Source organism: Xenopus tropicalis, chromosome 4, assembly GCF_000004195.4.
Source record: "Xenopus tropicalis strain Nigerian chromosome 4, UCB_Xtro_10.0, whole genome shotgun sequence".
In the NCBI taxonomy this organism is placed as follows: domain Eukaryota; kingdom Metazoa; phylum Chordata; class Amphibia; order Anura; family Pipidae; genus Xenopus; species Xenopus tropicalis.
Window position 1 is genome coordinate 31462377 of NC_030680.2, and position 15658 is coordinate 31478034.

Here is a 15658-nt window from a genome sequence, read left to right on the forward strand (position 1 = left end):
ACTTTTTTTTTGAGGTTCGCTACATCCCTAGTGATAAGGACATTAGATTGTTGGGCGATTCGTGCATGTAAAAAATGCATTATAATAAAATGACTTATTTGCTATATAAATAAAGAATAGATAGAAAAGCTCAGATTCAAAGCACTGGGTCTTGTTCCTTATTAAAAACGGGGAAAGTGTAACTGTGCTGTAAATAGGGATCAGGATAGCAGGACTGGATTATCACTTCCCTAGTGATCTGAATCTATTTAATAGGTCTCTGGCAATTTACGTCTGTACTATGAATACTCTGCTAAGGCTGTACTAGCATGTTCAGGCCTAGTGGGTTCCAGTGCTAAGCAACCGTTGCCTTGGAAACTGCTACGTATGGTGACATCATGAACACTGAGTCATCCTTTCCTTATCCTTGCAGTCCTGCAAGGTCATGTGCACACTGTAGGGATGAGGAGAAATGAGAGTTTCTGATTTGTTCCCAGTACATTGATTTCTGTCCAAAACAAATGTAAAGACCACAATCAACCACAGTGTTTCTCCTTTCATTCTAACGTTTTTAAAACAAGGCAGGTATTTTAAAAGCCCCTTCTCAAAATCGTATAATGGTACATTCCAGATTGTTTCTTCCTCCTCCCTGACTGGCCAGTCACTCCTTTACCCCCTCTCTTCCCTGCAGCAGGGAGTGATGCATTGTGGGAAACTCCCAGGTTTGTCCCTGCAGAGCATCCTCTGAGCTGCAAGGCGGAAGAAGCAAAGAGGTGATGTATCAGTATCAGCTTTATATATATTTCAATATTTCTACATATATACTTTTATATAGATGCAAGAATAACAATAAGGACTAATAGCATTAACATTTCATGCTTCAGTATATTCTGTGTTTCTGCATTCCTACAGTATAAAGCACTATGGCTGTACCATCTGTAGTCCATTGGTGTGGGAATATTCTGCCTCTTACTGTAGCTTAATAAATTACATAACCTAATCAAAATTATTATCTGTATACAAATACACACAGGTTCTGAGTTGCCCAAATTTTACATCAGAAAATTATGTCTTATTTATATTAAAAATAGACCTAAATATTTTGTGATGTTTTTCCTTACCCACACTAAAATTGTAACCTATCATAGCATTCCTTCACATGATGATATAATATAATTTACCAAGGCAAATCATACCAATTCCTGCAGTATGTGGTGGCATTTCATTTAGGGGCTCATACAGAACAGGAGAAATGGCATTGGCAGAGGTGACTTGCTGCAGTAACTGCACCGTACAGATGTCGAAGCATTTAACACTTTCAATGCCAGACAATTCTTCATGGTTTTACCTTTTAACTAGGGTATCAGGAAGCTGCAGTGAGAATAATTTGTGGCTCTGAAGATGACTTTTGAAATGGAGCTGGCTACTGACTTGTATAAACATATAAACAGCTTGTTCATACAATGTTTGTAGTGATTTCTTTAGTTCCCCTTTGCTCTCCCCACCATTCTGATATGGACTGGGAAACTCTCAGGCTGGATGTACACATTATTAAAAGCAGTGTCCTGCTAGTGGGAAAAACTCCTGGACTTGTGATATTTTCTAGACTCCTCTTTCATGAAGATAAAGTTCCAGACATGTTGATAGTAGGGGTTATAAGGTATTTTACTCAGTAGAATTTTTATTATTTCTTAGCTCTCAGTTATGGAAGTGTTTAAAGTTGTGGATGGAATCCCATATCATGACCTGATCCTTGACCTTGTGGGCTGCCATGCTTCGCTTTAGCACAGATCAGATTGTCTGTCTCACTGCCTAGTGTTATTCATACAGCCTTATTGATACATCTATTCATTATTCATTTAGTGATAAAATTACAGGTTTTGATGGTTTCTGAGTTGGGATTTGTAGCTCAGCAACAGCTGGGGAACCACAAATTGAGTTAATTGCACCAAATCCTTTAGTTAGAAGGTCGTGTATAGTCAGTGATAATATTATTCAGCCATGTATAACAGTTAAGCTGGAGTAGAAACCTCTACTTGGCTGTTTTGGAAAAGGTTATTCCTAAAATCCTGGCCTACCGTGTGGCCTTACTAATATGTACAGCTGTGTATATGGGGCTTCCCAACAGGACTTAAGCTGGTTTAGATTTAACATATTCCTATAAAATGCCATCAAGGATGATGAAAGTGGTTTGTTAATTTCAACTGAATCCCCTTTGTTGAAGTTATTGGTTAAATATGGCCTAATAAGGGCCTTGGATCTGAGTGGACTAGCTCCATGAACTAGCAAAATCCTTATAGATAAAAAGAAAGTTTTTTTAAAATTAACATATTAAAAGAGAATGGAATACATACCCATCTTATATGGTATCCACTTTTAGGACATTTATTTGAGGTAATATTGACATGGAACAAGGCAAAAAACCCTTTCCTTACTCCAAAGGTCACAAGCAGATGAGCCCCTGGACTACATTTTCTCACAAAAAGACATTCAGGGTTTTTTTAAGCTATCTAATGTATATGGTAATACACCAACTCAGGGACAGAATTCCACATCTTCCCAGCTTAAATGGTAACAAGGCCTTTCTGCACCTTAAGATAAAATCTCCTTTCTTCTAATATTAAGAAATGCCCTCATATTCTCTGGATCCAGTGATTATTAAAGGAATCAAAGAGTTTATTATATGGTCCACTTATATATTTGACAAATCCCTGATTATGGTTAATGGCATACAGGCCTATTTATAGCACTGTGTCCCTCAAGCAATTTCTCATTCTGTTAAAGTGGGACAAAGCACTGGAAATTACCCACCATTCTGTGTCAATGTGAATCACTGGGACACCCAGGCCCTTTTCTGACCATCATTCATAAATGCATCAGTGTACAATTTTTAGCTTTTTTCACATAACCTTTAGCCCCTTACTGGTTCTTCCCTGGATGCTATATCTCAATAATATCCATTTTGAATGCTGAAGAACAAAAAAGGGGCAAAGGGGAATAATTACCCACTCCTGCCTTTAATCTATCTGTTTTAAAACAGAACAATATTTTGTTGATCATACGCTATGATTCCTAGGTCCTTCAGCTAGAGCCCCTCTTCCAAGTCCGACCTTTGGTCATGGCCCCCTTAGCTCATAAAAAGAGTGCAGATATAGATAATATTGGTTTATTATTCATATAATAGTTGAGTCTGAAGGTTGGTTAAAGTGAGAATTTGGGAGAATGGTCATTTGCTCTCCTAGATACACTTGAACGCTCATCATTTCACATGCAATATTAACATTAATATGCTCTGTACCCACTCTATTATTAGCATTGCTAGTTTTCTCATTTTTAATAGAAGATCTATAAATGATGCATAAATCAATTCCATTCCATGCTCATTTATAGTCTATACAAAGGCATGAAATCCATCATGCAGAGGAAAATTGGCACTAATAGCATGAAAAGCACCATGCACTATGTTTAGATTTGTAATTGTTGACTGGTTAAGTCTTAAAAGTGACAATACAGAATGCTCATGGATATTGTTATAGTAATGATAAAAGCCTTAATGAGACCTAAGGGATAGTGAATGGCAGAGTACAGAAGCACTGGGAGTTTGGTTAAAGTGGCACATAAAAGGCATCAATAAAGTGGCTGTCGGAAGTCTTTGATAGAAGAGGATTCCACAAATTAAAGAAGATGGTTTCTGACAGCCCCTATTTATATCTAACACAGCATGACCTTGTGAGTGATGGTCAAGTACAGGCTCACATATTCTGGGTTTCTCAGCAATGAGGGACAGGCTTATATTATCCTAGTTGTTAATAATGCAGAGCACAATAACACCAAAAAACAGATATTACCATAATAGTTTATGATAGGACCCTAATAACATGGACAGGCTTAGATTATCCTTTTATGATGGACATTAGGTCCGGACTGAGATTCAAAATAGGCCCTGGCATTTCAAGTACACAGAGGTCCAAACAGCCCCCCATGGGCAAAATAAAAATGACTGGGCATTTTACAACAAACCTTCAGGAATTTGCCAGAATCCACAGATTGTCAGTCTGGGCCTGATGAGTAGCACAATATTAAGAACAGACTTAGATTTTACTTATAGTAAATTATGGGTAGCACATTCTTAGGAGCAGGTATAGATTATGTTGATAGTTAATGATGGGTGGTACAATATTAGGAGCATGTTTATATTATGCTGATAGTTCATGATGGGTGGTACAATATTAGGAGCAGGTTTAGATTATGTTGATAGTTAATGATGGGTGGTACAATATTAGGAGTAGGTTTAGATTATGCTGATAGTTCATGATGGGTGGTACAATATTAGGAGTAGGTTTAGATTATGCTGATAGTTCATGATGGGTGGTACAATATTAGGAGCAGGTTTAGATTATGTTGATAGTTAATGATGGGTGGTACAATATTAGGAGTAGGTTTAGATTATGTTGATAGTTAATGATGGGTGGTACAATATTAGGAGCAGGTTTAGATTATGTTGATAGTTAATGATGGGTGGTACAATATTAGGAGCATGTTTAGATTATGCTGATAGTTCATGATGGGTGGTACAATATTAGGAGCAGGTTTAGATTATGTTGATAGTTCATGATGGGTGGTACAATATTAGGAGTAGGTTTAGATTATGCTGATAGTTCATGATGGGTGGTACAATATTAGGAGTAGGTTTAGATTATGCTGATAGTTCATGATGGGTGGTACAATATTAGGAGCAGGTTTAGATTATGTTGATAGTTAATGATGGATGGTACAATATTAGGAGCAGGTTTAGATTATGTTGATAGTTAATGATGGGTGGTACAATATTAGGAGTAGGTTTGGATTATGTTGATAGTTAATGATGGGTGGTACAATATTAGGAGCAGGTTTAGATTATGTTGATAGTTAATGATGGGTGGTACAATATTAGGAGCAGGTTTAGATTATGTTGATAGTTAATGATGGGTGGTACAATATTAGGAGTAGGTTTAGATTATGTTGATAGTTAATGATGGGCGGTACAATATTAGGAGCAGGTTTAGATTATGTTGATAGTTAATGATGGGTGGTACAATATTAGGAGCAGGTTTAGATTATGTTGATAGTTAATGATGGGTGGTACAATATTAGGAGCAGGTTTAGATTATGTTGATAGTTAATGATGGGTGGTACAATATTAGGAGTAGGTTTAGATTATGCTGATAGTTCATGATGGGTGGTACAATATTAGGAGCAGGTTTAGATTATGTTGATAGTTAATGATGGGTGGTACAATATTAGGAGTAGGTTTGGATTATGTTGATAGTTAATGATGGGTGGTACAATATTAGGAGCAGGTTTAGATTATGTTGATAGTTAATGATGGGTGGTACAATATTAGGAGCAGGTTTAGATTATGTTGATAGTTAATGATGGGTGGTACAATATTAGGAGTAGGTTTAGATTATGTTGATAGTTAATGATGGGCGGTACAATATTAGGAGCAGGTTTAGATTATGTTGATAGTTAATGATGGGTGGTACAATATTAGGAGCAGGTTTAGATTATGTTGATAGTTAATGATGGGTGGTACAATATTAGGAGCAGGTTTAGATTATGTTGATAGTTAATGATGGGTGGTACAATATTAGGAGCAGGTTTAGATTATGCTGATCTATAATAACGGTAGGCACCGTATTAGGGACAAGCTTAAATTATCTAATATACGTAAATTAAACATTTTTAATGATTTTGCAAGATTCTTGCTATTGAAATCAATAATTGTCAGTCCCCTTCTATTCTTTGCACTGATGGTTCTGACTCTTAAACAATATAAAAGAAAGCAGTTCTCCTCCAGCCAAGACTTTAATTTAGCTTACTTATTGTAGGGTAGAAAAATGAAAAGACATATTTTGTTAGACATAATATTTATAAGAAATAAAATTCACACTGTTTATTGTGTATTTTTCCATTGCTTATAATTACATTTTCTTTCATTATAAAAAAAAAGTATGTATATCATTAGCAGGGCAGAGTTGATGGGCACATTATTATGGGCAGGATTAAATCTGGATTATCTAGATAGGTAAAGGCGTTGTTCACCTTTAAATTAACTTTTAGTATACTATAGGATGTCCTATTCTTAGACTTTTCAATTGGTCCTTATTTTTATCTTTTAATTATTATTATTTGTCGTCTTCTTCTACTTCATTCTAACAATCTGATAGGGGTAAATTACCCCAGCAATCAAAAAAACTATTGCAATGTATGTTGCGTTTTATTACTTATCTTGCTATTTATGCCGCTCCACATCCCAGCCTCTCATTTAAACCATTGCCTGGTTGCTAGGGTATATTGAACCCTGGCAAACACATAGCCAGTGAAATTCCTGGAGAGCTGCTGAATAAAAAAAAAAAAATGAAAAACAATTGCAAATAGTGTTACAGTGTAAATCTCTATATCATACTAAAAGTTAATTTCAAGGTGAACTGCCACTTTAATTATGGGGACACAACATTAGTGACAAGTTAACAATGATTGGAACAATATCACGGTTAGGCTTACATTATCCTTATGAGAGCACAGTATCAGAGGTAGGCTTAGATTATCCTGATAGTTATAGTACAATATCAGCCACTGAGTTAGATCTTATTAACAGTAATGATAGTGTGACATGATATCAAGCAGTGATCCCCAACCAGTGGTTTGTGAGTAACATGTTGCTCCCCAACCCCTTGGATGTTGCTCCCAGTGGCCTCAAAGCAGGTGCTTATTTTTGAATTCCTGGTTGGAGGCAAGTGTTTTCATGCTTGTGTTGCTCCCCAAATCTTTTTACAGTTAAATGTGGCTCACAGGTAAAAAAGGTTGGGAACCCCTGATATCAGGGATAGGCTTATATTACTGATAGATAATGATGGGTGGTAACATTTCAGGTTTAGATTATGCTGGGGAGGAGGGACTAAAACATTGATGTTACAAATTATAACAACTTTTCCACAGTTTACGGACAGCATGCAGGAACTACATAACTCACCATGCATTGCACTGTTATGTTCCTTTCTTTATTGACATCACGTGTGCAGGGCATTGTGGGATTTTGGGGATGCAGGCTGAAGGCAGGCTGAGGACAGTCAACTACTGTTACATTTTCTGTGAGTTTCAAAGTAGTCAGCCAGATCAGCAGGGGAACAGGGAGCCAGGCTTAGGTAGCAGTTCCAATCCATATTATTATATTACAAATCATAAAAGGCTGCTTTTTTTTTTATAAATATACTTTTCAAAGTTGCTTAAAAATATGTTTACTTTTCAAAAAGATTAAATTGTGTTTGGGTGAAGTTCCCCTTTAATAATAAAAAAAATAGAAGCATATATATGCTACACAAGCATAACATTAAGTATATTTTGGTTTCAATAATAATTTGGAGCACAGTAACATGTGTAGTTAATGTTATTATTTATTTCCTATAACAGATTATTTTGGACAACCTGCTGTGAATATAATATCAGCATAAGAAAATATATTACAGTCAGACTGATTTTTCTAAAAAAAACTCAAGAGTATTTTAACATCACACCTTAGAGGCCCAGGTAGAATTCATAATGGAGGCCAAATCTAGATCTACCAGCTCTAAGGCCTCTAAAACTGAGAAGGGTGGCTCAGCAGCAGCAGAGAAGAAAGACACCTCAACCAAAGAGCAACATAATCCCTCAGCAAAGAAGATGACAGCAGAGAGCATCCCAGCCAATCAAGATGGCACAAAGCCTGTGGCAGCTGAACCTCAGGTGCCACCAGCGGCTTCAGAAGACAAGGGGAACGCAGAAGAGCAGGATACATCTAATGGCACGGGTGAAGGCTCAGGGTTTGAAGGCCTGAAGCCTCTGCTGGTGGCTGCCGGTGTGACAGTGGCTGCCCTTGCAGTAATCGTAGGTGTTGTGTTTCTGGCCCGGAAAAAATAACATGTTTGAAATTTTCAAGGGAAGTTCAAGTAGGGAGGTCCGAACAAGGACCAACATGTACAGTTTCTCCAAAGGCTGCTGCATGTCGCAGAATTGTCACATATCCATCACATGCAGTCACACAGATATCTGGGAGGAGGTGGATCTGAAAGCAGACAAGGGACCGCTGGCGGATGCCATACTGATTTCAGAAAGGTTCCTTGTCATTTGTCATCACTAATAATACACTGTATTTAACAAGTCTGTAGTATAAGTCATCTTACTTTGCACCATTCAGCTATAGTAATGTTTCACGCCAACTCCTATGGATTGTACAGGGGAATCTCGTATAATTGTCCCTCTAAATTGCTATTGAATCTCCTAAGTGAAATGTACCTCTGCTTTGTAAGCCAACTCTCTCTGTAAATCTGTCTTCATTCGAATTCCAGTGGTTATCCTCTCCCAATGCCTTCACTGCTACATTGCCTTGCCACATACCGCAAAATCCTTACCATTTGATGTAAGCAATGGTTGCCTCTTCAAACCACCACACTGCATTAGGCTTTTCCCAAGCCAGTGTGTGATTATTTGGGTGCCAAAATGCATCTACGTGGCTTAGAGCAGACAGCAAATATAATTTAGCTCTACCAAAAGTATCGAGGAGCATTAAAGCGTTAGTGATCACAGGATGTTTAAGTATTTATCCCCAGAATGTTACTCAAATTCCTGAATAGCTCAGCTACTACAGCATTTACACTATCATTTTACAGGTTAATGGGACCCTAGCAAGTATTTGCTGAGGAATCTTTTCTAGGGATTTATGAAGACTCCTAGAATACAGTTGAAGCTATAGATGGTAGCCGAACCCAAAAAAGTAAAATCCAAAAGTAAAACCAAAAGATGAATAGAGAAACCCTCTTATCAACAAACATTTGAGGGTTCAGCTAAGTAGTGGTTTGTAGAGGAAGGAGGCTAAAGCCCAATATGAGACATTTCATAATACTTCCAATGTGTCCAATATATCCCTCTTTATTTTCTTACCATTAAACATTTCATCTCACTATTTGTCCCTTTAACAGTAAAATCTCTCTACTCCACTTTTAATAACTCATTGGAAAACCAAAATGGTCCTCATAGATGCTCATGGTATTTTAATACAAGAACATTTTTTACACTTATCAGATAAATTGACATTTTTGAGGGACAACACTTATGAGATTTTAAAATTAATTTTGCTATCCTGCATTAATAATGCCATCAATACTGACAATAATGATAATTATGACACTGTTCCTTGACACCCTACCGTGTTTGTTTCTCCTAAAATACTGAAAGCGTATAAATGCAATAATGCAGTTAGAATAGGATAATACGAGAAGATTAAGGCCTCTATTTTTAAGGTATTCCTAATAAAAGCTGCCTGCACTTAAACCCCATTAAAGGAAAACTATAATTAAGATAAAAGTTACCTCTCTATTTTAATAAATGATTGTATATGGTGTTGAAGGGAAATCACTTGTAGCTCTTGTAAAGGCTATAGATTATCAAGAGCAAAACAATAGAAAGATACACTCAATGGGCTTTTAATACTGTGGAAAGTTTCTTTACTGGTTGAAAGAATATGGACACACCAGGGAGTTATGTACTTTGGGGGTAATAACAGGTACTTCAGTTATAGTAACCAGGCCCAGACTGGCAATCTGTGGATTCTTGGAAATGCCAGAGGGGCTGCTGTAAGATGCCATAGACAGTCACTATTTATTGGGCTGGTGGGAGGCTGTTTGGGCCTTTGTGTACTTGGAATTCCAGGGCCTATTTTGATTCCCAGCCCAAGCCTGGTAGTAACCCATGGCAACCACTATGACTAAAAAGTAAGCATCTGCATGGCTGCTATGAGTTACTAGTCCTTGTGGGGAAACGTTGTGCCTGTTATTATATTACCCTCAATAACCTTGCTTTAAGCAAAATTGATATCTTCTACAAATCAGTGATGTCAGTGCTTTGCGCTACTAAGAACTGTTAACGTTTCTGTATATTTTTGTAACTGTTACAGAATTCTGTGTCAAATATTAAAAGTTTGTATTTTGAATATAATTTTTAAGGGAAATATGCCATTTATATAAGTAGTTTTTATCTTTCCTTCATTTTGGCCTTAACTGTAAGCTGTGAGGCCATTGCATCCCCTTCATCCATGCTTATTTGTATCTCTGCAAAAAATTGAGCTGCCATATTGATCTTTGGCATATTGATTTCTGAAACATTTTTTATAGGGATCAAATGAAATGCAACAGCTAAGGCAAGAAATGTAGCAGGTCCCACTTCCACGTATAAAAGCAAATATGTCCAGTAGGAACAGTCTATGAGACAAAAATGAGTAATTTAAAGATAAAGACTACTTATACAGGGTTTATTTTCCTTTTATAGACAGCAGTCAAAAGCTGGGTGCAGATTTTTTATCTAAAGACTGCAGAAAAATATGGGCCTGTATCTTTAAAGTAGAGTTAGCTTTTCCCATCACAGGCAGACATGGAGACTCTAATCTCCATTCTCAGCGGCAAACCAGCCACCATTATAGACACCGCCCTTCTGATAGCTGCATCTGGTGTTTGTGTCAATGTGTGCTTTACAAGGGGAAAAAATTAACAGAGATGCCACCAGCCATATTTCTAAAATATTTTTTTTTTGTAGGAGGGGCAGGATCATAGAAATGTCTTTATAACAGTTTTTAAGATACTGGTTAAGCTCTGCCATCTTTGTTCTGTGAATACAAACCACAATGTCCAATAGAAACATATGAGTGCAGCTGTTAAAAAGACGTTGACTATGTTTTTCAGTGTAGGCGGAGGCTATATATTTACTCAAAAATGCATATAGCATATAAGAAACCAGCACAACATAAAGTTAAAATAGTATTTTAATTTCTTACTGTGCCTAGGTGCCATCAAACTCAAACCCTAGTCCTACCTAATTTTCCACTTGCATACGCGTAGGAGCTCCCATATTGGCACCAACAGATGAAGTCTTAGAGAAAGTATGGAGTGAAATCAGTTTGCAGAATATGGTAATATGTCGTTCTTGCTGGTGGAACCTTTCCATGCGGCCATGTATTCACCTCACTGCAGATTCTTAATGGAGTCCAGAGCACCCTACGTTCAGAGCAAAAGTGGAAATAAATGAAAATTACATTTAGTGCCTTTGGTTCTGGGGCAATGTACAAAGACAAACCCAAATCTTCCATATACACTCAACTGATATTTTCAGTTTGCACCTCTGTTAATCTTTTCTCAGTCTTGTACGTGTCCTTTCCTCATAAGAAACTGTGTGACTGCGATGCGTGAAACTGATCCCCACTTCAGACTTTTAGCAGGAATGTGTGGCCATAAACATGTATCTAATAAAGTCTTAAATACTTCATTGTCTGTGTATATATTCTAGATCAAGGTGCAGTTCATTCAAGACAACAAGAAGAGCATATTGCCTCCACTTTGTTAGCTGCCACACTTTCTCCACTAAAAAGGCCATTCTGGACCTGGCTTTAACTGCACAATAAGTGTTACAGATCACTTTAGAGAAAAGATTAAGCAATGGAAAAGAGATGCCCTCCGAAACAAAGTTTTAATAGGGAGGTGCCCTGGTGCTGGTTAGACAACTTTTGGCTACAAAATGTTGTACAATAATGCTGGACTGACGTACAAATACAGAAATGTCATCGTCATTGTCATCGGTTAGAGAAGGCACATTTGTGTAATGGTTGGCATTAAATAATATTGATCAGGGCATTATCTACATAGAATTGGTCAGGTTCTTTCCCAGAGTCCAAAGCCATATGAGCAGGTTAAGTGTTAATAGTCAGATTACATAAAGGATTACATAAAGGAAAGAAATTCAAATGATAACCAATTGCAACTGAATTTAAATGCCCACAAGATACTAAAGGTTAATGCTTAGACAATAAATAAATCCATTAACGAAACCAAAACTTAAGAAGGCCATATAAGTTAAGATCTGCTCGCTTGGCGAGGTTGCCAAGCTAGTGGATCTTCTCCCAATATCCCCACCTTCAGGTGGGCGATATCGGGCTAATAATTTTTAAACCTGCCCTATCTAGATCTGACCAATTTCAGTCGGCAGGCCCATCGTTAGTGCCCATACATGGGCTGATAAGCTGCCGAATTGGTCTAAGGGACTGATATCAGCAGCTAAAATCGGCCCATGTATGGCCACCTTTAGGAAAGTGCACAGTAGATTTAGCAAAATGTGATTATAGCCTAAGAACCCATGGAGCAATTCAGTGGCCAGTGATAGATTTCTGCGAGAGAGTGCTGAAGTAAGAACAACATGATTGGACTGTACACTACATGAGAGGTACTATCACAATCCCAGCAGTCATACCCTATAAACAAATGCTTGTTGGATTGGACATTGGCCATATTAGCCTGTAGTATTTCCTCCTTTACTTCTTTGGCATGTCTGTATTCTGTTGGTGGAAACTGATCACTGGTTAAATTTAATTTGCAGTGGGCAGTAACCTATAGTAACCAATCAGTGGTTAGATTTTTTTTTTAGCCAGCTGCAGGTTGAACACTCAAAGCAATCATTTTAATGGTTGCCAGTGGTTAAAAATGACCCCAAGGAATATTAAATAAAGATGTTGTAAAAATATCCACTAAAGGAATTCTGCTTTTTGCTTCTATGAGTCACAGAGCAATAAGTCACTCACCTGCCTCTTACTTCTGTATGGAAACTGCCTTCTACAGTGTATTTACCAGCAATAGTATTTAATAATAACAGTAAAGAACACTGTGCAAAGTTTGGGGACCCTGGTTTTAATAGTGTCAGAATGGCAGAAGTTTAAATTTCCCCACTAAAATAATTTTTTTGACTGAAAGTCAAAAGTTGAATTGTGATTGGCGGTTGGTGGGTGTGCCCATGCCCGGACGGGTAATCTGTGAGTTCTGATACTTGGGTATCTGCAAGCTTGCAGGTCCACACTGGCAATCTGTGGATTCTGGCAAATGCCAGTTGCTGTAAGATGCCATAGACAGTCACTATTTATTGGGCTGGTGGGGGCTGTTTGGGCCTCTCTGTACCTGAAATGCCAAGGCCTATTCTGAAACACAGTCCAAGGCAAAATTACCCAGTGACAAACTGTGCAAAGTTTGTGCATAAGTAGTGTGAGATTGCCAGCATTTTACATTTTAACCAATGAAATTCAATTTTTGAACTACAGTCCCCCGGTTATCAACAGTGAAAAGTTTGTGGACCTTGTCGTCTATAGTATGAGAATGGCAGCATTTTTAATTTAAACCAATGAAATTTAATGGGGGAAATATGATTGGCTGCTTGTGGCTTCGCCCGTTTTTTCTGACCCTGAATAGGTAATCATCCATCCAGTTTGGGGACCCTGGCCTAAATATTGTGAGAAAGGCAGCATTTAACATCCAACAAATATCATCTTTTTCATTCAGGCTGACCCTGTGATTCAAGTTTGGGGAGTGTAGCCTCAAAGCTATGAGTAGAAAAATTGTAGTGTTGGAATGCCCCCACAAAAAGATGGAGGACGGGATTGCTTAGAAAAGCACAAGCAACCTGCTCCACTATAGGACAAAGAAGTGTTGAGAGTTTGGGTGTTGTATCGAGGGGGGTTTTTGGCCCCTCCGATGCCACCCCCGACGCTTACCTTTTACAGTGCTAGTGGGCGTCCGGGGGGATCGTTTTCACTAGTGTAGAAAGCGCAATTGCCCTTTTAAAAACCAGAAATTTAGCTGTTGAAGTTATTAGGAGCAGCTTTTTACCGCCCCTGGTAACTTCGGGGGTGCTGCCGCCTGAGGCGAGTTGTATCCCTAAAACTGTAGAAGAGTTTAGAAAACGCTTCTCCTCCTACCAACATAAGTAATTAGGTTACATGGTGAGATAGTTACTGCCAGTAATAGCAGTGACATGCTGGTATATACAGGGTGAGCTTGGCCCATTGAGGTGTGTAAGTGATATTCTGAGACAAATTGCAGTTGGTCTTCGTTTTTTATATTTTGTTTACTGATTTTACTTTCTGTTTTGGACTTTCAGCAGCTATCTGGTTTTTAGAGGTCAGTTTACCCTAGCAACCAGGCAGTGGTTTGAATGTGAGACTAGAAGATGAATAGAAAGTAATAAAAAGTAACAATAAAGTTGTAGCCTCACAGAGCAATAGTTTTTACAAAAAAAATAGCAAATAAAGGCCAAATGAAAAAATGTGCCCCTGGAGGGGGTGAGAAATGTGTGGGGGGTTGGTTCTCTTAAAGAGTAAAGTCCATTCTATTACATTTGCTTTATGTGCTCAGCGGTACAGGCTGTGGGGTTGCAATGAAGCAGTGACTGGGGGGGGGGGGGGGGGGGGGGCAACCTGGAGGCCAGTTAGGATTAGCTTTGCAGAGAATGTCTATTTGTTCTCTTGATACTCATGGAAACTCAGCCTGAAGGTCATTTAAGGTGAGATTAGGGGGGAAAATAAATTTGCTATTATTAGTTTGTTAGATCTATAGCAAATCATAACAATGTGTTCATATGTCTAAAACCTTGTTTGGTGCTAAGGTGGGCCCTGACCAAATACATCACACAGGAACCTAAAGGGTGTTTCACTTTTAAATTCCCAGAAAATTTTGTTGTGAGGGGCCCCGTAATTTCTGATGGCGGCCCTGCATAAACATCAGTCCAAGGTAAATCTGGTGGTAAGCCATAGTGAGAAAAGGCATTAGCTTCTGTAAGAAACATGTAGTACAGCAGGAAAGTAGAAGCTGGGGCAAACTGTTTATTTTTATAAAATAAAAATGATGCTATGGGTTACTCTATATGAGGGGTGCTTAGGCTGCAGCACCAGTTTCCTACATACAACATTCTGTTATTAACTACCTTGGAAGCATTGCGCCTTTTTAGATATTCTACATTCTTTAAAGATTTGTAAAGGCTTCAATATCTATTGAATATCTATTCTAGTTCTTCATGACCAAAAGTGCCACAGTAGAGTGTCAGGGGCAACTGGTTGTAGTGTTTGGAGTAGGGACCTAAGAGGAGGCTGAGCTTGGTGGTCACAAATTGCAGGAGGCCGACCACCAGCAAGGAGACATAACAAGAGGACAGCATACACTGGTGCCATTGGGCCTTTGAAGATACAAATTTCATGCAACCTAATGCCCCACTGCTATTAGTTCTAGAATTCCATCCATTAGTTCTAAATTCCATCCCGTTGTGTCCTCTGCACGCAGACACTGATGTCACTGAGCCACACAAAATGTGCTATAGTTCTAGCCCACAGCAACCAACCAGCATGTAGCAGCAACAGGTGATCCATTAAAAAGTGAAGATCTAATTGGTTGATGTGGGTCACTAGACCTTGTACATACTTTTTAACTATCCCACTAAATTTCAGTGCAGAAGAACAGTATCAAACTGGTGCAATTGTAATGGTTATTTAGCAGGTCTGGGCTGGGATTCAAAATAGGCCCTGGCATTTCAAGTACACAGAGGCCCAAACAGCCCCCACAGGCCCAATAGTGACTGTCTACGGCATCTTACAGCAGCCCCTCTGGCATTTGCCAGAACCCACAGATTGCCAGTCCGGGCCTGGTTATTAGCATTGCTTCAGACTGTAATCCCAACAGCTCATTGAGCTACTGAAATGACATACCATACTTGCCCATAATGCATGGTTAGCCTGTATGGTTAAAAATCAGCCCAGCTGCCTTAGCAAATATGGAAACGTATGTAAGTTTTACTAGCAGGCAAT

The 15658-nt window shown here is 38.4% G+C and overlaps 1 long non-coding RNA gene across 1 annotated transcript; it reads left to right on the top strand.

Moving 5' to 3' along the window:
• Window positions 1-642: 642 nt before the first annotated feature.
• On the top strand, window positions 643-11310 carry cend1. Its single transcript, XR_208539.3, has 2 exons — window positions 643-752; window positions 7432-11310. It is a non-coding gene; the product is annotated as a cell cycle exit and neuronal differentiation 1 (long non-coding RNA).
• Window positions 11311-15658: the final 4348 nt, after the last annotated feature.